Source organism: Lissotriton vulgaris, chromosome 12, assembly GCF_964263255.1.
Source record: "Lissotriton vulgaris chromosome 12, aLisVul1.2, whole genome shotgun sequence".
Taxonomy (NCBI): Eukaryota; Metazoa; Chordata; class Amphibia; order Caudata; family Salamandridae; genus Lissotriton; species Lissotriton vulgaris.
In genome coordinates this window covers 489,334,324-489,357,799 of record NC_141700.1, presented here as the reverse complement: position 1 = coordinate 489,357,799, position 23,476 = coordinate 489,334,324, and the positions used below count along the sequence as shown (strand labels likewise).

The 23,476-nt window shown below is 46.4% G+C and overlaps 1 protein-coding gene across 2 annotated transcripts in view; it reads right to left on the bottom strand.

Annotated features, from left to right (window-relative positions):
• LOC147676823 (butyrophilin subfamily 3 member A3-like) overlaps nt 1-23,476 on the bottom strand; it is a 443,159-nt gene that overhangs the window by 378,488 nt on the left and 41,195 nt on the right. The window lies entirely within an intron of this gene.

The following is a 23,476-nucleotide window of genomic DNA, read 5'->3' as shown; positions in this document are numbered from 1 at the left end:
TGAATGTCGTTGTGAGCTACTGAAGGCCAGGTAACTCGCGTAGTTACCAGACACCCCCACACTCAGCTTCATTGACCTTAAACCTAATATCCATGGAGCCCGGACCAATGGTTTGAGCAAAATACTGTGACTAGTGGTACTATGATAGGGCTACCATGTGTGTCAGTGAGTGCATGGTCTGTGGGGATGTACTTGTGGCACAGGGCATACTTTTCGCCATATGTGCTGCGGTTACATATACAACACAAACATTCAGCCATTTTTTTTTAAATGGGAGAAATATAAAGTGCAGAAAAATTTTCTGCATAAATGTTCACAATAAGCAACGTTTTTTTCTGCATTTGATGGAACATTTTTCAGCACTTATATTTCTCCCATTAAAAAAAAAAGCAATATTTTTCTGTTATAAATATGGCAGTGTGTTTACCAGCCACCGGAAGCAAGATGCCTGCTGTGTCTAGATGCAACACTTTGAATAGGAGAAAATTCAACTGAATAGTTCACTTTAGGCTTATATGCATTACATAAAACTCATTTTTAAAATTTTCTCCCATGTCAAAGTGTCTTTACAAACGGCAGTCATTTTACTCCCAGTGGCCTGTAGATATGGTGCCGTATTTAAAACAGGAAACCACAGTCGTTTGTTTAAATTTGAGGAATTTAAAGTGAAGAAATATGCTACATAAAATAATAGGACTTATTTAGCTTGATTTAAAGCAGAGACAAACATTAAGACAATGTTTAACAGAAACATTTTTCTACACCTCAAATTTCTTCCATTTAAAAACAAATGACTGTATTTTCCAAGTATTAAAAAGGAACTGTGGGGCATATTAGCAAGAACCACGTTAAAATTATCGCCGTATCAGCGGCAGTAAACTGCAGCTAAAACAGCGATAATGGGCTTGCTAATATGCGTTATAGAATTCCAATTGAAGCCCAGGTTAGATGTGCAGGACATCTAACCTGGGCTTCTATTGGAATTCTATATGGCATATTAGCAAGCCCATTATCGCAGTTTTAGCAGCAGTTTCCTGCCGCTAAAACGGCGATAATTTTAACGAGGTTCTTGCTAATATGCCCCTGTGGGGGATATTTCAAAACCCCTTTTGCCACAGGAATATCCCTTTTAGTGATGTTCCTGTGGCAATAGGGACTTTGCCTTATTCACAAGGGGGCGTTAAGAAACTTAACATGGCTAATCATTGTCTTGTGAATAAGGCACCCTTTCACGCTATACTTAGCATGAAAGGGGCAGGCAATGGGTGTTGTGGTGGGCGTTCCAACGAAACAGCCATTGATTTGGACACTGCCCCATATTTGAAAGTGTGGCTTAAATATGGGGCAGTGCCACAATTAAGACCAGGGACAACTTGTGCGGCACACATAGAAACAACAAAAGGCCATTGATTGTTTATATGCTGGAAGGTGTTCCTTCCTGTACATAGACAATCACTTTAAAAAAAGATGAGTTGCAACTTCTATGTGTTCTGCACAAAGCAGCACACTTAAAAGTTACAAATCGCCATTTCAGATTGTTTATGTGCAGGAAGGGACACTTCCCCTCAATGCAGGCACATGGGCACTATAGTGCAAGAGTACCTGCATTGGCGCTAGGCAGCTGCAATTAGCACCAATGTAGGGTGAAATGCAGGGCTGCACATATTGTTGTAAATACGGTGCAGCAAAGCGTTTCAGAAGTTGCGATACCTGGCGTTAAGCCAACAAGGCTAAGGCCTCGCTCCACCGCTTGACTTGTAAATATACCCGTGTCTACAAGTCCCTGGGAGCATAATGCCTTCTGTTTATAAGTGCAACACTTTGAAAAGGGAGAAAATTAAAAGGAAGAGTTAGCATAATCAATAAGTTAACTCCTAATTTAAATGTTCTCTCAGTTAAAAGCAATCATCACTATAATTTTGTTCTAATGCTCCAATATTGAGTTGAGAACGACTTTTATTTAAGAGTTAAATAACTCTGGGGCATATTACCAAGGGCATTATCGCCGCATTAGCGGGACTTTTTCCCGCTAATGCGGCGATAATTTTATCGCCCTATTACCAAGCTGTCGCTAACACCAGTTAGCGACAGCTGGTAGGCGATAGCGGGCATTTAGGGGCCCACTTTGCATGTCAGCGATAATTATTGCTAATGACATGCAATGTGGGCGTGCCAAAATGTTAGCGACTGAAAACAGTCGCTAACATCTCTAACTCCTATTAACAACTTTGGGAAATATTTGCGCTAAGCGCGAATATCTCCAAAAGCTAACGTCTGCTAAAAGCAGTTCTTAGCCATGTTACCCAATGGAAGGTGGATAACATGGCTAAGAGCATTGTCACGATAATGCATGAATATCGCTGATTTTTCAGCGATATTCATGCATTTCGCAGGATTTTTAACGCTTTTGAGATAAACCTTGATAATATCAAGGTATCTCAGCGGTAAAAATCCTCGGTGCTCGGCGATATTTTTTTCCCGCTAACCAAGCAATAGCGATAATTATCGCTATTGCTTGGTAATATGCCCCTCTGTGCTTCAGTTCTGAACCTCTGTGACCCACAGAGGTCATTAATCTGAGTGGAGCACTGCTTGTTATCAGGCTATGCTATCTGCAGTCTGATAATATTGTAAAATACAGATAGCCTTTCCTTAACTTTAAAAGGAAAACACAACACGTATTTATTGCAGTTCTTAGTTAAACATTAACTCAAGGCTGGAAGCTACTCTAAAAGTTTAATTACACTCACTAGCACATATAGTCAGAGACATCAACTTCCAGATTTACTAAAAAGTCAGGCAAGAAAGCAAGACAATTTGTTGCGCTGCGTTACACAAAGAGAACTGTAATGCACCATATATACCAAGATATGACACATACCTCTTGTGCCATGGTGTCCCTGTTACAGGCAGGATCGTTTTTGTGCAGGAAGGTACATTTTCCTGCACAAAAACAATAATCAGAGGCATTTTTCTCTTCCTCTGTGTGCTGTAGAATGCAATTAGTGCTGGTGCATGGGAATCAAGTTATCAGACAACCATTCGTCCCGCTGAAGGTTTGGGAGGCCATGTTAGCTGTCAGATGCACCATTCCTCCTTCATTGTCACCAGTAGCAGTGGATGAAAACCTTGGCAGCTGAGAGGTGCCACGTCTTCCAGCCAGCTATGCAACATGGGGGAAGGGTGGTCCTAAGACACATTGCTCTCTGAATCATGTCAAGGGACATGGATCTGACAGGGCGATGAGGGCTGATGCCATATTCGTTGCACTCCCCGACCTTTCAGAAAAGCCGGGAAGTGTTTATAAAGCCGCTGCCTCCCTGATCCAGTGCTGTCCACAGTGAGGTAAGTGAGCAACCCAGATTTTTAAAAATGTTTAAAGGGGAGTTCCAGTCACAGATGTTTAGGAGCATATGTACAAGCCCCTATCGCCACTGCAACGTCACCTATAGTTATGTTGTATTGGCGATAGGGGCTGTGCCTTACAAACAAGGCAGCGTTAAGCCACTTAATATGGCTTAAGGCTGCCTTGTACATAAGGTCCCCTTTCACACTATGGTTAACGTGATAGGGGTGGGTAGTGGGTGTTGCGGTGGACGTTCCACCGCAACACCCGCTCATTTTGGCGCTGCCCCATAAGGGTGGTATACTTAAGAGGCAGCACCAAAATTAAGACCAAATAAAAACTGGTCTTAAGATGGCGAAACAAGGAGAAATGCATTATTTCTCCTCAGTTTCGCTTTTTCTGCCTTGTGTGGCACACAAGGAAAAATGTTTGTTTATGTACAGGAAGGTGATCCTTCCTGTACATACACAAACTTATTTTGAAAAATGCCATTTTGTCACTTTCAGGTGTGCTGCATGAAGCAGCACTCATGAAAGTGACCGAATGGCATTTCTAGGATTGTTGATGTGCAGAAAGGGACACCTTCCTACACATAAGCAATTCTCCCCTGCAAACAGACACCCTGGCACTCTGGTGCAAGGTTGTCTGCGTTGGCATTAAGTTGCTAAACTTAGTGCCATCACAAGGGGAAACGCAAGGCTGTACCACATTCTTGTAAATATGGTGCAGCCTTGCGTTTCAGAAGTGGAGGAGAGAGGCGTTAAGCCAGGAAGGTTACACCTCTGGGAAATGCTTTGCGCATGCGTGCACTAATGCTAAGACTAATGCATGAAAGACAAGGCTGCATTTTCATTCTGCTTCTAAAATTAATAAAATATTGCTGCTTTTGTACATTAATGCTCTTGTTCAGAAAACATAACATTGGGTTAGTGCAACGGTGGAAGATAAACAGTGAGAAGTACATTTTCGTGAAAAATAATGGTTGTGTTTTCTTTCATTTTAGCAGAAAGAACCGGCCTATATTTCTGCATGAATATTAAGAGTTATTTGAACACATATGAAATAAAATGCTGAAAATCGAGCTCTGACAGAGAGAGGAAAGAAACAGCAGAGGCTAATGTTGTTAACCTTCAAAAGAACATAGGGGCATATTAGCAACAAATAGCGATATTTATTGCTAAATGCGCTTATCGCATTTTTTTTTATCGCTGCCTATCGCCGGATATTATCGCAGAGATAACATGCTATTAGCAACGTTTATCTCTAATACGATAAAATATCCGGAGATAGCGGCTCAATGCATGAATATAGCTGGAAATCCAGCAATATTCAGGCATTAACGCTAGTGGGGACTTAACCTGAATATCCACCTCCCATTGGATATACAGGTTAAGTCATGGTCTGAGCAGGCGTTAGGTTCTGGCGATAATCGCGCTTAGCGCAACTTTTTTAATCGCACAGCCTCCCTTGCTAATAGGAGATAGCTGTGTTAGCGACTGCTTTCAGTCGCTGGTAGGTTGGAAACGCCCACTTTGCATATCATTACCGATAAATATTGCTGACATGAAAAGTGGGCTCCAAACCGGTCGCTATAGCCAAAAAGCTGTCGCTAACTGCTGTTAGCAACAGCTTGCTAATAGGGCGATAAAATTATCGCCGCTTTAGCGGGAAGAAGTCCTGCTAAAGCGGCGATAGTGCTCTTGCTAATATGCGCCATTGTTTTTCTACCAAGTAACAGAAAGACAGCCATGGGAAAAGAGGAACTGTACAAACTTCTGCCGTTGAAAGCGGCAGTGCTGAATAATGAAATGTACTCCTTGAACCTGCTGGTGATTGTTGGCGCTGGACGCTCTCCCCTGCCCTCAGAGTCCCCCAGCTGCCGCTTTTCCTACACTTGCGGCCGCCGAGCGGGGGACTCAACTAACCAGGATTCTTTGTGGCGCTGCTAGACGACGACGTCATACCTGCGCCGGGAGGCGCTTTAAAACTCGTGCAGCCCCGGTGGAGCGGGCGCTGCCTTTTCATTTGGGACCCTGCACTCCTTGAACCTGCTGGTGATTGTTGGCGCTGGACGCTCTCCCCTGCCCTCAGAGTCCCCCCGCTGCTGCTTTTACTACACTTGCGACCGCCGAGCGGGGACTCAACTAACCAGGATTCTTTGTGGCGTTCTAGACGACGACGTCATACCTGCGCCCAGAGGCGCTCTAAAACTCATGCAGCCCCCTCATCGCGGGATCGCACGCGGGTCGCGCTGGGCGAAGCCCGGGCAAAGGGCGGGCCGCCTGTGGCTGTCCGGGGCCGGAGTGGGCCGGGACGGGCCCCCTCCTTTCCATCTGTGTTCCTGTAAAGTAAGACTCTCATGTTACTGACATTGGACAGCATTCATTGACTGGCCGAACATTGCTCGTGTTATTGTATAGGGGTTAAATCTTTGTTGGTCCACCAGGGACAGTGTGTAGATTGAAATAGATTTGTGTTTGTGTGAAATCCCACCACATTTACTTTTAAAGTTGTTGATGCCGTTGATGCTAGCTTGTCATCTTTTATTTACCAGCTAATATCTTATACCGAGTGCTACCAATGGCGCTACATCTAAGAAATGGGAGAATGATTGCACAGGGTAGTGTGGGCGGTTCTGTATCAGGGACTTTGGAGCATATTACATCGAGAGCAGTTAATGTTCTTGAGTACGAAATTTTAGTTACTGAAAAGAGACTATTGCAGGAGTTGGCTTCAAAAAGATCCTCTCTGGGTAAAATTATGACCGCTGTCACACCAGAGCAGCTGCTTGTTCGTAGTGAACAAAACCAAAGCACGAACCCGGAGAGGGCAGGAGTTGAGACTTCTAGAAGTAGTTCTTCATTAGACACCACTATAGACAGTCTATCAATTTTGGGGAGTAGACCACCAGAACCCAATCTCCCTACCATTACTAAACCGTTATTGAGACTAATTCCAGGGTAGGGGAAAAAAGTAAGGGAAACTCCACACCGCCAACCATAGGCAAGAGAAAGCGTGGTAGAGGGACACAGAAGGGTGGACGTGCGAAAGTACAAAAAGTTCAAAAATTCTCCACCACTACAACCCAAACAGACCCCCCCTTATTCTGCACCATTGACCCATGTAACCAAGTTACTATGACTACTCCCAACTAATCTCCGGTAAGATCACTCCCAAGAGGCACCATAGAAACCCTAGAACAACTTTTAAAATCTTTAATACTTCCAATCCTGGAGAGGATTAAACATCTCAGTGAGAGTGTAGGGAGGTTGGAAAACATGGTAATAGCAAATTCGGCAACTTTGGACAGGGCTGTGGGACACGAAATTGGCCAAGGGCCTCCACCACCTCCCCATATGGCCATGGTATCTATAAACGCTCTAAACGATATTTCTCACTCTCTACCGCCTACCCAAAGTGAGAAATTGCACGCCTCCTCGGTTCCCGCAGGTGCCACTAAACAGCGAGACAAAGTCCAACCTAGGGTGGTAGCGGAACAAATTGTTAATGATGGTGGGAAGAGGGCAGTTACAAATGACCCCAAAACTGGATTTACTAGAAGAGGCCAGTATCCCCCACGGAACACGGCTATTTCACAAAAAGCGCCTAGTATACACCTACCTCCAGAGGTTGCACCCTACACTGTAATCATGGCAGGTGTTCCGGGACTCCACCATGATAAACGAGAGTCACACATTGAGCTCAAAAACAAGGTCACCCACTGGCTTAATGGGAATAGGCCACTCCCCCCTCACATGAAAGCAGAAATCTTATCTGTTAGGAGGGTAAGTTGGTTGGGTACTAGAAGAAAGGATGTGGAGGGTGATTGTATTATCATAAACTTCAGGGACCCGAGTGTGGTTAGGTTCATCAGCGACTATTATAGCAATCAGGGTGAAAAGGAAATACTCACCCTGGACTTGGCTTATTTTTTTCCCCACTATTGGAGAGGAGAGTCATTTGATCAGCTAAATGGGTGGGACATGTTCTCCAGACGATCACACGGCCCCTATGGTCAGAGGTTTCGTCTCCCCCTGCTTAACCGCTTTGAAGCGTTGAGTAGTCTGGAGTGTGTGGACTGACTGAACCCTAGGCGCAGGGAAACTAGTATAGTTACGCTTAGTGGGATAGCCGGTAAAAATGATGAGGAGTTGGCATCTACCAGCTGTTTAGACGGGGGGTCACTGGATGTTGGAAATGTAGAGGTAGACACTGTAATCTCTTCCCCCTTAGTACCACAAGGTAGACCAAGCTTCCAAATCCATACTCCCCCCAAAGCGAGTGCCCATGACACTATTATATCTATTACAAGTTCTTTAAACCCTGGGGTGGCTCCATCTGTCGGTGGACTTAAGTTGGGTAATGATGAGCACGGATCGGGGAACCATTGCATAAGTGCAAGTGGGTGTAAAAATACAAATAGCATTGACTTCCCGGATGCCCAGCAGGATGCACCCCTACAAGCAAAGCCCACGGTTTTTGACACCCAGCAAATTACTTTGGTTTCTTGGAATATAGCTGGTTTGAGGAGTAAGATCTCTATAGGAGAATGGTCTGCCTAGGCGGAGAAATTTGATATACTAGTCTTTCAAGAGACATGGGCAGTTGAGCCGGTTTATTTACCAGGCTTTCTTAACTTTTATAAAGCAGCAGCCAAAGGGGTAAAGGGTAGACCTATGGGTGGCCTATGTATCTGGGTCAGGCAAACTATTAATGGCAGCCCCATGGAATTAGCCATAGACAACCCGGACCTTTTGGCCATAAAGCTGCATTTTTCAGGCGGCCCTGACATACTGATTATTAATGTTTATAATAGAGGCCTGCCTGGGGGGCGTGGTACCGTTACTTTTCAAAACCTTGACTGCTTTTTGGATACAGTTAATCCGGGTATAAACACAATAATAGCAGGGGACTTAAATTGTTCTTTTGAGCCATTGAACGCCGATGGGGATACTCTTCTGACAGAACTAGACTCCCAAAGGAACATCCCCCCCTCGACCTTATACCTATTTAGAAATGGACAGAATCGGCCCTACAATGATTGGGTCTCTGCCTAGTACGTGGTTTTAGGGCAAAAAATGGGCGGTCTATATCTGACAAATTGGGCTGGGACACTTTTGACAATGGCTTGCGCAAAAAAAGAATAGATTATATCCTTATCAGGGTAGAGTGTTGGTCAACCTTAAGGGATATGGTGATTGTGGATCGCCCTGAGAGCGACCACAACCCCCTTGTAGCTACTTTCCAGCTAAGCGGAGATCCGCACTATAAAGAGAATACGGAGATAGTCACGGCTGATGCCCTTTTAACTAATGACCAACAGATGGTGCGCTGGGCGAAGGTTGCTATCGATCCGGGGGCACTAGATGCAATAAAAATCAAAGTAACTAGGACCCTTGAAACCTTGCGCTTCTTTCCAACACACGGTGCAAAAGGTGGTGGTGATGGACGGAGCATCTGAATCAATCAAACACTCACACCCAGTCAAAAGATCTGGGTTTAATCCATCATCGTTCTTTAGCCCACTCTGCCACCCCAGTTCAGACATGACTATATGCAAATCAGTCTGACCCTGTGCCTCATGGGAATAGTCCAGCTCGAACTGCCAAGCCATGTCTTCCCTGGACCGGAAACAAGCTTCCGAGGACTGGTTTCTGGCATTCCAGCCGTCTTCAGCCCGGCTTGCTTGAATCCAGTGGCAAAGTGAGCAAGGGACTCACATCTGAGCATACCCTACCACACTTATGGTGGCCAAAAGCGGTACAAAAGGGGGTGGTGATGGACGGAGCATCTGAATCAATCAAACACTCAAGTCAAAAGATGTGGGTTTAATCCTTCACTGTTCTTTAGCTCACTCTGCCACCCCAGTTCAGACATGACTATATGCAAATCAGTCTGACCCTGTGCCTCATGGGAACAGTCCAGCCCGAACTGCCAAGCCATGTCTTCCCTGGACCGGAAACAAGCTTCCGAGGACCAGTTTCTGGCATTCCAGCCGTCTTCAGCCCGGCTTGCTTGAATCCAGTGGCAAAGTGAGCAAGGGACTCACGTCTGAGCATACCCTCCCACACTTATGGTGGCCAAAAGCGGTACAAAAGGGGGTGGCGATGGACGGAGCATCTGAATCAATCAAACACTCACACCCAGTCAAAAGATCTGGGCTTAATCCATCACCGTTCTGTAGCCCACTCTGCCACCCCAGTTCAGACATGACTATATGCAAATCAGTCTGACCCTGTGCCTCATGGGAACATTCCAGCCCGAACTACCAAGCCATGTCTTCCCTGGACCGGAAACAAGCTTCGAGGACCGGTTTCTGGCATTCCAGCCGTCTTCAGCCCGGCTTGCTTGAATCCAGTGGCAAAGTGAGCAAGGGACTCACGTCTGAGCATACCCTACCACACTTATGGTGGTCAAAAGCGGTACAAAAGGGGGTGGTGATGGACGGAGCATCTGAATCAATCAAACACTCACACCCAGTCAAAAGATCTGGGTTTAATCCATCATCGTTCTTTAGCCCACTCTGCCACCCCAGTTCAGACATGACTATATGCAAATCAGTCTGACCCTGTGCCTCATGGGAATAGTCCAGCTCGAACTGCCAAGCCATGTCTTCCCTGGACCGGAAACAAGCTTCCGAGGACCGGTTTCTGGCATTCCAGCCGTCTTCAGCCCGGCTTGCTTGAATCCAGTGGCAAAGTGAGCAAGGGACTCACATCTGAGCATACCCTACCACACTTATGGTGGCCAAAAGCGGTACAAAAGGGGGTGGTGATGGACGGAGCATCTGAATCAATCAAACACTCAAGTCAAAAGATGTGGGTTTAATCCTTCACTGTTCTTTAGCTCACTCTGCCACCCCAGTTCAGACATGACTATATGCAAATCAGTCTGACCCTGTGCTTCATGGGAACAGTCCAGCCCGAACTGCCAAGCCATGTCTTCCCTGGACCGGAAACAAGCTTCCGAGGACCAGTTTCTGGCATTCCAGCCGTCTTCAGCCCGGCTTGCTTGAATCCAGTGGCAAAGTGAGCAAGGGACTCACGTCTGAGCATACCCTCCCACACTTATGGTGGCCAAAAGCGGTACAAAGGGGGTGGCGATGGACGGAGCATCTGAATCAATCAAACACTCACACCCAGTCAAAAGATCTGGGCTTAATCCATCACCGTTCTGTAGCCCACTCTGCCACCCCAGTTCAGACATGACTATATGCAAATCAGTCTGACCCTGTGCCTCATGGGAACATTCCAGCCCGAACTACCAAGCCATGTCTTCCCTGGACCGGAAACAAGCTTCGAGGACCGGTTTCTGGCATTCCAGCCGTCTTCAGCCCGGCTTGCTTGAATCCAGTGGCATAGTGAGCAAGGGACTCACGTCTGAGCATACCCTACCACACTTATGGTGGTCAAAAGCGGTACAAAAGGGGGTGGTGATGGACGGAGCATCTGAATCAATCAAACACTCACACCCAGTCAAAAGATCTGGGTTTAATCCATCACCAATCTTTAGCCCACTCTGCCACCCCAGTTCAGACATGACTATATGCAAATCAGTCTGACCCGGTGCCTCATGGGAACAGTCCAGCCCGAACTGCCAAGCCATGTCTTCCCTGGACCAGAAACAAGCTACTGAGGACCGGTTTCTGGCATTCCAGCCGTCTTCAGCCCGGCTTGCTTTAATCCAGTGGCAAAGTGAGCAAGGGACTCACGTCTGAGCATACCCTACCACACTTATGGTGGCCAAAAGGGGGTGGTGATGGACGGAGCATCTGAATCAATCAAACACTCACACCCAGTCAAAAGATCTGGGTTTAATCCATCACCATTCTTTAGCCCACTCTGCCACCCCAGTTCAGACATGACTATATGCAAATCAGTCTGACCCTGTGCCTCATGGGAACAGTCCAGCCCGAACTGCCAAGCCATATCTTCCCTGGACCGGAAACAAGCTTCCGAGGACCGGTTTCTGGCATTCCAGCCAACTTCAGCCCGGCTTGCTTGAATCCAGTGGCAAAGTGAGCAAGGGACTCACGTCTGAGCATACCCTACCACACTTATGGTGGCCAAAAGCGGTACAAAAGGGGGTGGTGATGGACGGAGCATCTGAATCAATCAAACACTCACACCCAGTAGTTCGGACTGGACTGTTCCCATGAGGCACAGGGTCAGAGCTGATTTGCATATAGCCAGTGTCTAACCCAGGGTGGTGTGGAGTGCAAAAAAACGATGGATTTAGGCCCAGATCCTTGTACTGGGGTGAATGTATGACATTGTTCTACATTCTGTCCATCAACTGTGTTTTTTGCAATTTTCACCCCTTTCCAACACAGGCAGACATAAACATGAAGATAACACAACTTCATGTAGACCTGTTTTCTGACCTAAAGATGCACTTCACCAAATCTGGTAATCCAAAGGGGAAGGGGGGTCAACCCAAGTCCAAGAATTGGTATAATAAACAGTGTAGGGAGAAATATGGTCTACTAACAGCAGCCATCAAAACAAAGAACATGGATGCTATCCGATCAGCCAGACGGAGTTACTCCAAAGCCAAAAACAAGGCCAATCAAGAGTGGGACAATGACCACTGGCAGGATTTCCAAGTCGCCAGTAAAAAAAAAAAAACCTGACCAAGTTCTGGCACATCGTAAAGTGGGGTAACTCTCAAAACTCGCAGGTACCCGCAAACCATGTCCCTATAGACAGATGGGTCGAGCACTTTGAGTCCCAATTTTTAGGGTTAATCCTGAATGAGGCTGTCATTCCCCCTGTCACCCACGATATGGCCAGTATGGATGACCTAGTCTTCGAAAGAAGAGAAGTCGAGGAGGCCCTGAGTAAGATCCCTAGTGGAAAGGCCCCGGGTATTGACTGCATTCCGGCAGACCTCTTCAAACATGATTTAGATAACTGGGTACCCTATATTACTTTTTTGGCTAATGCCATATCCAAGGGGGCTGGTATCCCTGAATCATGGAGAGGCACTGAGATATTGCCAATATATAAGAAGGGGGACCGTACAAACCCGGGTAACTATCGCCCTATCAGCTTGATAGATACAATCCAAAAAATCAATGCAAGGATGGTTTTTGCTGGAATACAAAGCTGGATGGAGCTTGAGGGAATGTTATCACCCCTCCAGGCTGAGTTTAGATCATGCACCAGCACCATTGAATAGGTCCTTAGATTCAAACTTATCTACTGGAAAATTGTCAGCCTTGGCGGTGGTACCCTGTTCGCCGCCTTCGTTGACCTTAGGTCAGCATTTGACCTTGTCCCTAGGGCCAAACTGTGGGGGGTCCTAGATAGTATGGGGATGCCCCCAGAACTTCTCAATATTGTAAAAAGTCTCCACGAGGCAAATTTCGCCCAAGTGCGATGGGGTAAGCAAGGGCAGGTCACAAGCAGATTTCCAGTGTCAAGGGGGGTCAGGCAAGGGTGCGTCCTTGCGCCAACCCTGTTTCTGTTATACATTAACAGGGTTGTGCAGTACTTTTCAAACTTTTCAACGGACGCCCCCTCCCTAGGTGGGACCAAATATCCGCTATTAATGTTTGCGGATGACACGCTTTTACTGTCCCAGACGCAGAAGGGCCTGCAGGCCGCCCTAGATAAGTTTGATGAATTTTGTAATGATCACAATCTGCAGGTTAATGTCTTAAAGACCAAGTTCATGGTATTAAACAGGGGTAGACTTGTTGCGGGCCACGTCACAATGAATAACATAAAATTAGAGCAGACTAACATAATGACATACCTGGGCATCGTACTAGAGAGTAAAATGAGTTGGAAGCCGCAAATTGATACTTTAACTCTCAAGTTTGTCCAACTAACAGGGTGCCTGATAAAAGAACAGAGAACATCTCAGACCAAAAGAATAGGCACAGCTATGAAAATATATAACTCCAGGATAGGTTCAGTGATCCTGTACGGTGCGGACCTTTGGGGTTTTGCTGACCTTTCCTTTTTGGTTAAGGCTCAAAACTAATTTTTAAGAAATCTAATAGGTCTCCCCAGTTCTAGCCCCATGAAACCATTATTAATGGACCTTGGGTGCCATGCCATTGATGACATTGCCCGCTTTAAACCACTAGCTCTATGTAGGAGGTTATGGTGTACCCCGGAATTGGCTATGTATGCAAAGGCAGTGTTGGATGTACGTTCCATTATGGGTTCTGGAAATCTCCCATGGTTTAAACAGATCAGATTGCTCTTGGAGGCTATGGGATCGGGAGATTTGTGGTCTGACCCTTTTAACAGCCCTTTTCCAACAAAAAAGCTATTTAAACAGCAGTACTGGACCATGATTAGTCAGAAACACTTCAGTCTGATGTCGGCTACCTCACTGTCTGGGATGTTTCTGGAACTAAAAAACGACCCTCTATTAGAAGAATATTGGGATACTATTACTAGGTCCAGTGATAGGAAATTATATCATCAGCTTAGGGTTGGCTGTCTACCCATCCGTTTATTCACCAAAAACTGGCGGGGACAGGTTGGTGATTCTTGTAGATGGTGTATGGATCGCAGGGAATCTATAGGCCATATATTTTTTGAGTGTCCGGCCTATGTTACCCCACGGATTAAATGGTTAAAACCGATTTGCCGAAACCTGGGCACAAGGGTGGGATCCGAAGCCTTAAGGGTCCTAAAGTATGACACTAGCGAACCTATTGCTATCGCCGTAGCAAAATTCCTAGGATGGTTATGGATTATTAGGGCCAGGCCAGAATTAGTGTAGCATTCTTTTTTTAAAAAAATCAAGTTTTTATCTAGCACACAATGTAAATTGTATTTTAAATTATGTCTTACCTTTGTTTATCTTAATTGCTAAGTGTCTTTTTTTAGCTAATGGAAATTGTCCTTTTAACTATATTTATGATCTACTGTTTGTTTTCCCTGTGGTTGTACCTACAGTACAAACTGTCTTTTATGATGAATTGAATCGATTTTTTTATTTAAATTTGTTTTTATTGTTGCAATAAAGCATATCAGTACAGAATAAACAGTCCGCCGACGTGGACTCAACATTCAGCCACGAACAGCTATGTGTGCAACGTTTTCTTATTTTATAGAACTGGTACACATAAACATGACTTCGGTTAATCAGTGCATTATGATTGTGTAAAGGCTCCTGCATGCTAGGAGGCGATGGGACGGTATCGCCATGGGGGCGATGAATAAGAACAGACGGGTACTTTCATGCCGTAACTGCGCCGGATCTGGGTCTGTACTGTGCACATAACAGTGTTACCAGTGAACAGAGGGGTAACGAAACTGTGGGAGGGAAGCATGTAGGCGCTAGCAGGGTCCAAGTGGGGAGATATATTGGCGGCGGGTGTCGAGGGGGGGGGGGGGGGAAACCCACAGATGGCCGGACATGCGAGAGGTTGCCCAGGACGTAGGGGGTTATCGGGGTCCGACCCTGGGGTGGCTCACTTCAGGTGAAGGCTACCGGTCTTCTCGGGTGGGGGGAGGGGAAGGGTCAGGCGGGTCTCCAGCCTGCGTGGGCTGTCGGAAGCTGTGAAGGAGCATGGCCCATTCCATGGAGATGGGAAATTTGCGCGCGCCCTTGGCTTCTTCTTCCCTTAAGGCGTCTTCCTCCGCCGCCGCCCATTTGCTAACCGCCCCCTTCCATTGTGCTATGGGGGGACCCTCTGGGGATCGCCAGCGCATGGTTATACATCTATTGGCCAGTAGGAGCGCTAAGGACACGAAGCGTCTGTGCACCTGTTCTTGCTTAGAGATGTGGAGGATGCCTAGTGCACTGGACTCCAAGGTGGCTAGTGTAGTGAGACCCGTGAGTTCCAGTAGTGTGTTGTGTACCGCCTGCCAGAAAGGTTGAAGGTTGGGATAGTCCCAAAACATGTGACGGAAATTTGCAGCTGGGGAACAGCATCTGGGGCATAGGAATGGCGTGGAGGGGTAGAACTTCTGTAATCGCGCTGGGGTGAGATAAGCCCTGTGTAAGATATAATATTGAATATTTTTGAAGCGGGCGTTCCTAGAGACGCGTTTAGGGGCCTCTAGCGCTTTAGTCCACTCCGAGTCGTGCAGAGCACGGCCTATGTCCTCTTCCCAAGTGGCTCGTAGGGTCGTCAGGGGAGTGTATGAGAGTTCCCGGATGGATTTGTATAACCATGTGACCAGGTGGCGACCCACCCTCATATGCAGGATAGCATGTATTACTGGATGCGTGTCTGGCTCGCCATTTTGGAGATTGAAATGGGGTCGGTACCCGTCGAGCAGTTGCCTATATCTAAGGAATTGGCCCGGGGGGAGCCCGTATTCTACGATCAGGCGGTCCAGCGGTTTCAGCTGACCCTCCTCGAAGAGTGATTCCAGGTCTGTGATGCCACAGCGGGACCAGTCGGCGAGCAGTGGGGCCGTAAAGTAGGAATCCTGCCTGGGGCCGCCTATTAATGGCAGCAGCGGGGAGTATGGGGGTCTACCGGGGGACAGCCGGTGAACCCGTAGCATGCATCGGCGCGCTATTGTCACATGGAGGGGGTATGTGCGCCGTGACTTGGTGCCCGGGAGGAGCAAACGGGTGAGCTCCGGAGTCGCGATTCTGCCAGTAGGGGTAACCGTCTCCTGAGGGTAACGGTCCGCTGTCCAGTAGGACAGCCACTGGAGCTGTGCCGCAAGGAAATATGCCTCGAAGGATGGTGCTCCAAGTCCCCCCTGTGCCGTGGGGAGTTGAAGAGTTTTCAAGGCGACCCTGTGGCGGCCTGCTCCCCAGATGAGAGTTCCTAAGAGGGAATCAACGTCACGAAAGAAGGATCTGGGCGGTATCACCGGCAGGTTTGTGAAATGGTAGAGGAGCCGGGGGAGCATCACCATTTTAGCAAGGGCTATCCGCCCTATCGGGGCCAGTGGTAGTTTATTCCAGAAGGCGACCGTCGGGCGCAGACTCTCGAGTACCTTGCGGTGATTACCTTCAAAGATGTCCGCCGGAGAATGGTATAAGCGGACGCCGAGGTATCGGGGAGCTTCCGCGGACCATGAGAGCCTATGTGGTCCAAGGTCGATGTCTCGGGGGGGCAGGTCCGGGTGTAGGGGGTAAACTGTGGACTTGTCCCAGTTGACTTGTAGACCCGAGGCAGCTGCAAAGTCCGCCAATGTGGCCCCTATAGGGGTCAGGTCCATTTCAATGTCTCGGACATATATGAGGAGATCATCCGCGTACATGGACACACAATGGGTCCCGTCTGCAAGCGGTACTCCCCAGTCCACACCTTCCCGACGCAGTCGAACCGCCAGCGGCTCGACCGCCAGCGCGAACAAGAGGGGCGACAAGGGGCATCCTTGTCTTGTGCCTCGTCGAACTTCAAACGCCGGTGAGATACGTCTCCCGATACGAACTCGAGTAGTGAGGTCGGTGTATAGGAGGCGGGTATATGCCATGAGCGTCGGGCCGAGATTGAGGCGCCGCGGGACCGAGAATAGGAAGGGCCAGGTGAGGGTGTCAAACGCCTTCTCCAGGTCCATAATGAGGCAGGCGGCGCGGGGAAATCTGTCGCGTACCTGATCCTGGATATGGAAGACTCGGCGGAGATTCTGGGAGGTATATCTCCCGGGGACGAAGCCGCATTGGTCGGGGTGGACCAGCGGGCGAATGATCTGTGCATAACGATCAGCTAGGATCTTCCCCAGGATCTTACAATCAGCCGATAGGAGTGTGATAGGCCGGTATGACCCCATGTGAAGCGGATCTCTGTGAGGCTTGAGAAAGGTGACAATCACGGACTCCCGTAGCGACTGGGGCAGTTTCCCCGCATGGAGTGACGCCCCGAACACCCGTGACAGACGGGGGACCACCAGGGGAGAGAATGTTGAGTAGTATTCTAGTGGGAAGCCGTCCAGTCCCGGTGCTTTATTTCGGGACATGGCGCATATCGCTTGGGTGATGTCAGAGGGAATTATCTTGGCGTCTAGTGCGCGCTTGTCGGCATCCGATATCGTGGGCAGCGTCAGAGGGTCTAAAAAGTGATCCGCGGTAAACGGGGTACAGCATGCCGGGGCCTCGTACACTCGCGCATAATGGCGTTGGAATGCTAGGAGAATCTCAGCTTGTGATTGCACCAACACACCCTCCGGGTTGAGAATGTCCGTGATCGGCTTGATTTCGGTGTCCTGCTTCGCCATCCAGGCCAGAAGCGCCCCGGTTTTGTCTCTGTCTTTGTGCACCCTAGAGGCGTATGCCCTGAAATTATACTTTCGGAGGTCAGCGCATGCAGTCCGATATTCCATTTTGGCCTCGGCCGTGAGTACGGCGTGTTCCTCCGAGTCGTCAGGCCGTTTAGTGAGAGCAGCTAGAGCTTGCTCCGCCGTTAAGAGCGACCGTTCTAAGGTGCGGCGGACCCCCACTATCTGTTTGATGCATTCTCCTCTCGCCACCACCTTATACGCGTCCCACTCCACTAGTACCGATGACGCTGTGTTCTCGTTGTGCATAAAGTAATCGCGTATGCTGGTTTTGTGTGCGTCCCTGAAAACCGGGTCCGTTAGACAGTCTCTAGGGAGGCGCCAGGTGAGGACCGGTGGATGCGGGGGGCGCCAGGTAAGACGTATTATGTGGGCATCATGATCTGAGAGGATCCGTCCCAGATAATCCGTAGATGTAACCTTAGGGAGGATCGGGGCAGAGCAGAGGAAACGGTCTAGGCGGACCCGGAGGTTGTGTGGAATCGAGTGGAAGGAGTAGATGCGAGCCAGTGGGTGTAGGTGTCGCCATGCGTCAGTGAGCGCCCAGTGTGTGGTCCATGCCCTGAAGAGGGCCGCCTGCCGGGGGGCCGGGGAGTGTATGGGGGGAGGATGTGAGCGGTCCAGCGAGGGGTCTAGTGTGCAGTTAAAGTCGCCTCCCAGCACCCATGGGACTGTGGTGAACTGGGCTAGGACGCCCGTAAGGTGATCCCAGAACCGGTCCTGATCTGTATTAGGGGCGTATATGCTGCCAAGGAGTACCCCTTGCCCATCAAGAATTCCATCCAGAAGCGCGTATCTGCCCTCTCTATCTACTACTCGCCGGAGCGCCCGGAAGGGAGTACCCGGTCTCACCCAGATTAATGCGCCGCGCGCGAACGCTGAATATTGTGTGGCGCAGATGGTCCCTCGCCATTTGGCTTGTAGGCGATTGAGTTCAGTAGCGTTAATGTGCGTCTCTTATGATGAATTGAATCGATATAAAGATATTTGAAATTGAAATTGAATTGAATTGAAAAATTGTAACATGTTGCCTCCTTGAAGAAATGTGTGGCTAGTGTGTGGATAATGGGAGAGTGTGTACACAAAGAACACTAAGAAAACATGATCATGACTATGGTGTTGTATTGAACAGCCCCGAATCAACCTATGAGAGACTGCATTTTCGTAAAAGTTTCAAATACTGTGGGTTGGGCATATAGGTTTAGGGTATAATTGAGGTGCCCCATGGGGTAGGGGTGCAGGCTTTTCTCGAGAGTAGAGGGAGATCGTCGCTGACCGTCGGTTTTGCTGATTGAGGCCTACCTGTTTTCTGTTCCTGTTCCCATATCCAGTATCCTCATCTAATCTTTGTTCTCTGAATCTGTCACAGGGGACCCCTTACTATCGCAGTGGCCAGGGATGGTTTTTCCCCTATTTCCTTGAGTTAGTATTAGCTAAATAAACGGCACTTTGCATAATAATTTTGCAAATGTATTTGTCTCTGAAACTTTTGTCTCTTCACCTATCCACTCCTTCATGTGCATTTATTCATTTTTTATATGAGTTTGACTCTGTTTGCATTGATATATATTCTCTCTCTCTCTGTGATTATTGCATTGTTTGCCTTGTGATCCAGTACATGTTTGAGCTCTTATTTTTACATTATTTGGTGATAAACATTATTAACTTTACACTGAGTTTGTGGTTATTTAGTGAGCTAGTTAGATAGATAGATAGTAATATTATTATCTTCAACTTCAGCTCAGTTAGTCATTTAGAGTATTAGATATGAGCCTGTATAATGAACAGCTAATTTTCATTTAGTGTTCATTTGGTCTTGATAACTGAAGTTACAGCATCAATCAGTGGGTTATGTGGGGTAAGTATGTATGGGCCTGTGTTGTGTTGTGTTATTGATCCCTGTTTGGCACTGGATCAGTTTTTGGTAGCAGATTGATGGTTTATTATTGATCAGTTTAGAAATAATTATCGTTTATTGATTATTTGTTTCCCTAACATGAAAAGTTAGTGTTTCATTTTATGTTGTCTGGAAATGCAAGTACCGAGTTACCTGAGAGACCGGGATCATAATGTTTTAGCCTGAAGTAGGCCAAAGAAGGGTGTGGATGACATATTACACTGGAGAAGTACTTTATCTGTTGACATAATACTGAACAGCGAAAGGCTATAGGTGTTATATTAGGGACTATTCGTATGGGAGTAGATTTTTGTGTGTTATAGTGAAGGGTCGCCTTCCGAAACTCTGGCCTTACATCCCCAAAGGAGTACCAAGACCTCTTTCCACGTGAAAGTCCTCTTCCGAAACTTTGGCTAGTAGCCCTAGAGGAGTACCAGGTCCTCCTGTAGCTTGTTTGTGTGTAGGCTAGCGATAGTCGTTGTTTTACTAGAAGTGAAAGAATTATGTTTTGAAGTGAAAAACTATCTTTTATTTAGTGGAACAGAGAAGGTAGCATTGTTTTATGCTGTTATTAATAAGATGTTGGTTAAGAAACACCTAGAAAATACATTGCTGTGTTATTTTGTATAGAGAGGGTCGGTAGAATGAGTAATACTGACGTCAGAAAAAGCAGCTCTGGCATTGGCCAGAAAATGGGAGCGTAAAGAGCAGTGATTGGTTGACTGTTACAAGCTGATTTTATAATAGTTGAGATATTGCTTACATAGTGTTGCTCTGATTGGTTGGTTGGTGTGAGTTGCGCTGGTATTGGACGATAGTTAACTAATTGAAATTGCAGAAGGTCGAAGAGTTTGTTGTTGGTTTATTGAATTGTGTTTAGCGTAGAGAGTAAGAAAAATGAAACTGATTAATAGGATAAGGAGTTTCTTTAGAGGAGACAAACCAATAGTGACTAGAGAGGGAATTCTTATTCCACCTCCAGGAACGCCTGCTTCTTGTATGATGTTAGAATGTGGTTACCATACATGTACCTGGTTGGAAAATTGGAAAAAATACACAAAAAATGATGGTGTTTTAGCTTTTCCAGAGCATGGTACATTCAATGTAAGGATTCTACAGAATCTGAGAGATCTAATGAATTCTTTAGAACCAAAACCTAGAACTCCTCAGTATGAAGTGCTTGTGGAATGGGACTATGAGGCGTTTGAGCGAGAGAAGCATAGGGGGGGGGAAGAAGATACAGGAATATAATGTCTAGATACCCTTTTGAAAGTCAGGTAGAAAAAATGAAAAGATGGAGAAGAGCTGTAGTAACGGGATGTTTATATCCAGTTTTAGTTGCCGAGCAATCAACTGGAGGCAAATGTAAAAAGAAAAAGAAAAATGTAGAGACATCAGTATCAAATTTTGATCCGAATGATTCTGATAATGAATTGTTAGATGATATTTTGACGAAAAGAAATCCACCATATAAAGAAAGTCCAAAGGAGACTTTTCCGAATGCACCAGTAATCTGAACACCTCAGGTTCCACACGTTCGGATTGTTACTAGAGTAGTACAGGAGAGTGAAATGGACATGTTGAATAGGGTAAGAAAGGAGTTGACTCAGAAAATTAATACGTTGAATATGAATGCGGAAGCATTAACCGTGCCAGTAACGATTGGTCCCATAGTTCCAGTGTATGCCGATAAACAGAATATATCGAGGGTACATACATTGACAGTTCCAATGAATAGTGTTAGGAATGAGGTAGTAACAGTAGCTAATCGGAAGCTTGTTTCCGGTCCAGGGAAGACATGGCTTGGCAGTTCGGGCTGAACTGTTCCCATGAGGCACAGGGTCAGACTGATTTGCATATAGCCATGTCTGAACTGGGGTGGCAGAGTGGGCTAAAGAACGGTGATGGATTAAACCCAGATCCTTTGACTGGGTGTGAGTGTTTGATTGATTCAGATGCTCCGTCCATCACCACCCCCTTTTGTACCGCTGAGGGGGGAGGAAGAGTGCGTGCTTGGCACAACTCTAGATGTAGATCAGTTAGGATAATTTGTTGACGGAAAAGTGAAAAGTAATAATATTACATACCTAGTGGATACTGGTGCTACCCATTCTACTGTAAAACCAACAAAAATTTCTAACCTACCCTTCAAGGGAGAAAACATTCAAGTTGAAGGAGTGTCTAATTAGCATAATAAAACTCCAATCACAAAGCCAATAGAGGTTAATATTGGTAGATTCAGAGACATGCATCAGTTCATGGTATGTTATTTGAGTCCTGTAAATCATTTAGTAAGAGATTTGCTCTGTAAGATGAACTGTACCATCTATTGTACATTTGATAATATTGCTTTTCAAACACCAGATGAGGCTGAAGTCGATGAGTTGTTTTTACTTCTCACTGAACAAGACTTGCCTACAGAGCTGAGAGTTCATTAGGGCTGATGTATGGGACTTTACAAGAAAAGAAATTAGTTCGATGAAAGGTGTGGATCCCATTCAGGTTACAGTGAAACCTGGTGCAATATATCCAAATAGACCTCAGTATAAGATAAGTCCTGAAATATTAGCAGGAGTTTCTCCTGTGATTGACCAAAAGTATTAAGCAGAGTATTCTAAGAGAAATACTGAGCTGTCCTTGTAATTCACCTATTATGGTAATTAAAAGCCAAGCAGTTAATATCGAATAGTACAGGATTTACGGAAAAATCAATAAGATAGTGGTACCCTGTTGCCCAATAGTGCCAAATCCAGCAGCATTTCTTTACAACTTCCCTGTGATGCCGAATGTTACACAGTGATTGATCTGTGTCAAGCATTTTTCTTGATTCCTTTATATCTGGATAGCCTGGATAGCCAGTATTTGTTTGCTTTCCGGTTCGGAGACCGGGTTTTGGCATGGTGCCGAGTTCCTCAAGAGCACGTAGAGAGTCCTTCAATTTTTAATCAGATTTTGAAAAGGTCTTTGGAGACTTTGATCACGCCAGGAAAATCAGTTTTGGTGCAATATATTGATGACCTGCTGGTTGCATCAAAGACACAAGAGGCATGTGTGACAGATACAATTGCCTTACTGAACCATTTAGCAGAAGGTGGACATAAAGTGTCACTTTTGTAAACAGGATGTCCAGTATTTGGAACATAAACTAGAAACGGGAGTCAGGATAGTGTCACCAGAAAGGATCAGTGTGATCCAGCAAATGAGTCCTCCTAAGACTCAGAAAGAAGTGCAAATGTTTTTGGGAATGGTTGGATACTTCCGACAGTGGATCAGTGGTTTTTCACTAATTACAAAACCTCTACAGAGGTTGACACACAAGGATGTGGCTGATCCAATTGAGTTAGATGAGGAGAGTATGAAAGCCTTTATTGAGTTGTGAGATCATTTTTGTCGAGCACCTGCACTGGGAATGCCAGACTATGGAAATAATTTTGCATTATACTGTTGTGAGAGAGATGGGTGTTCATTATCAGTTTTGCCCCAAATACATGGAATGGCACGATGTCCAGTGGCATATTTTTCTGCTACTTTTGATTCAGTAGCTGCAGCATTACCAGGATGTGTGAAAGCAGTTGATGCAAATTGTGTGAGTCTGGAACAGAGTGAAGCGATTGTGATGGGACTTCCAGTCAAAGTGTATGTGCCACATTCTGTTGAGATACTATTAACAAGAACACAGACTCAGCATATGCCCTATAGTCGGCTGACTAGGTGTGAGAGAGTAATTTTGGGTGCTAAAAATGTGACTGTGGTGAGATGTACGACCCTAAATCCACCAAACGTGTTGCCTAGCCTATTTTGTGAGGAAGTAAAAGAAGAAGCAGATCATGATTATATGGATGTGACAAGGTTGTGTACGAAACCAAGGCGGACATCAAGGACTCTCCACTAGAAGAATCAGATAGTGTGATGTTTGTTGATGGAACGTGTCTGAGAAATGAAAGTGGTGTATTGAGTTCTACCTATGCAGTATGTACGGTGGCTGCAGTATTGGAAGCATCTTGTCTAATTGGGGTAAAATCT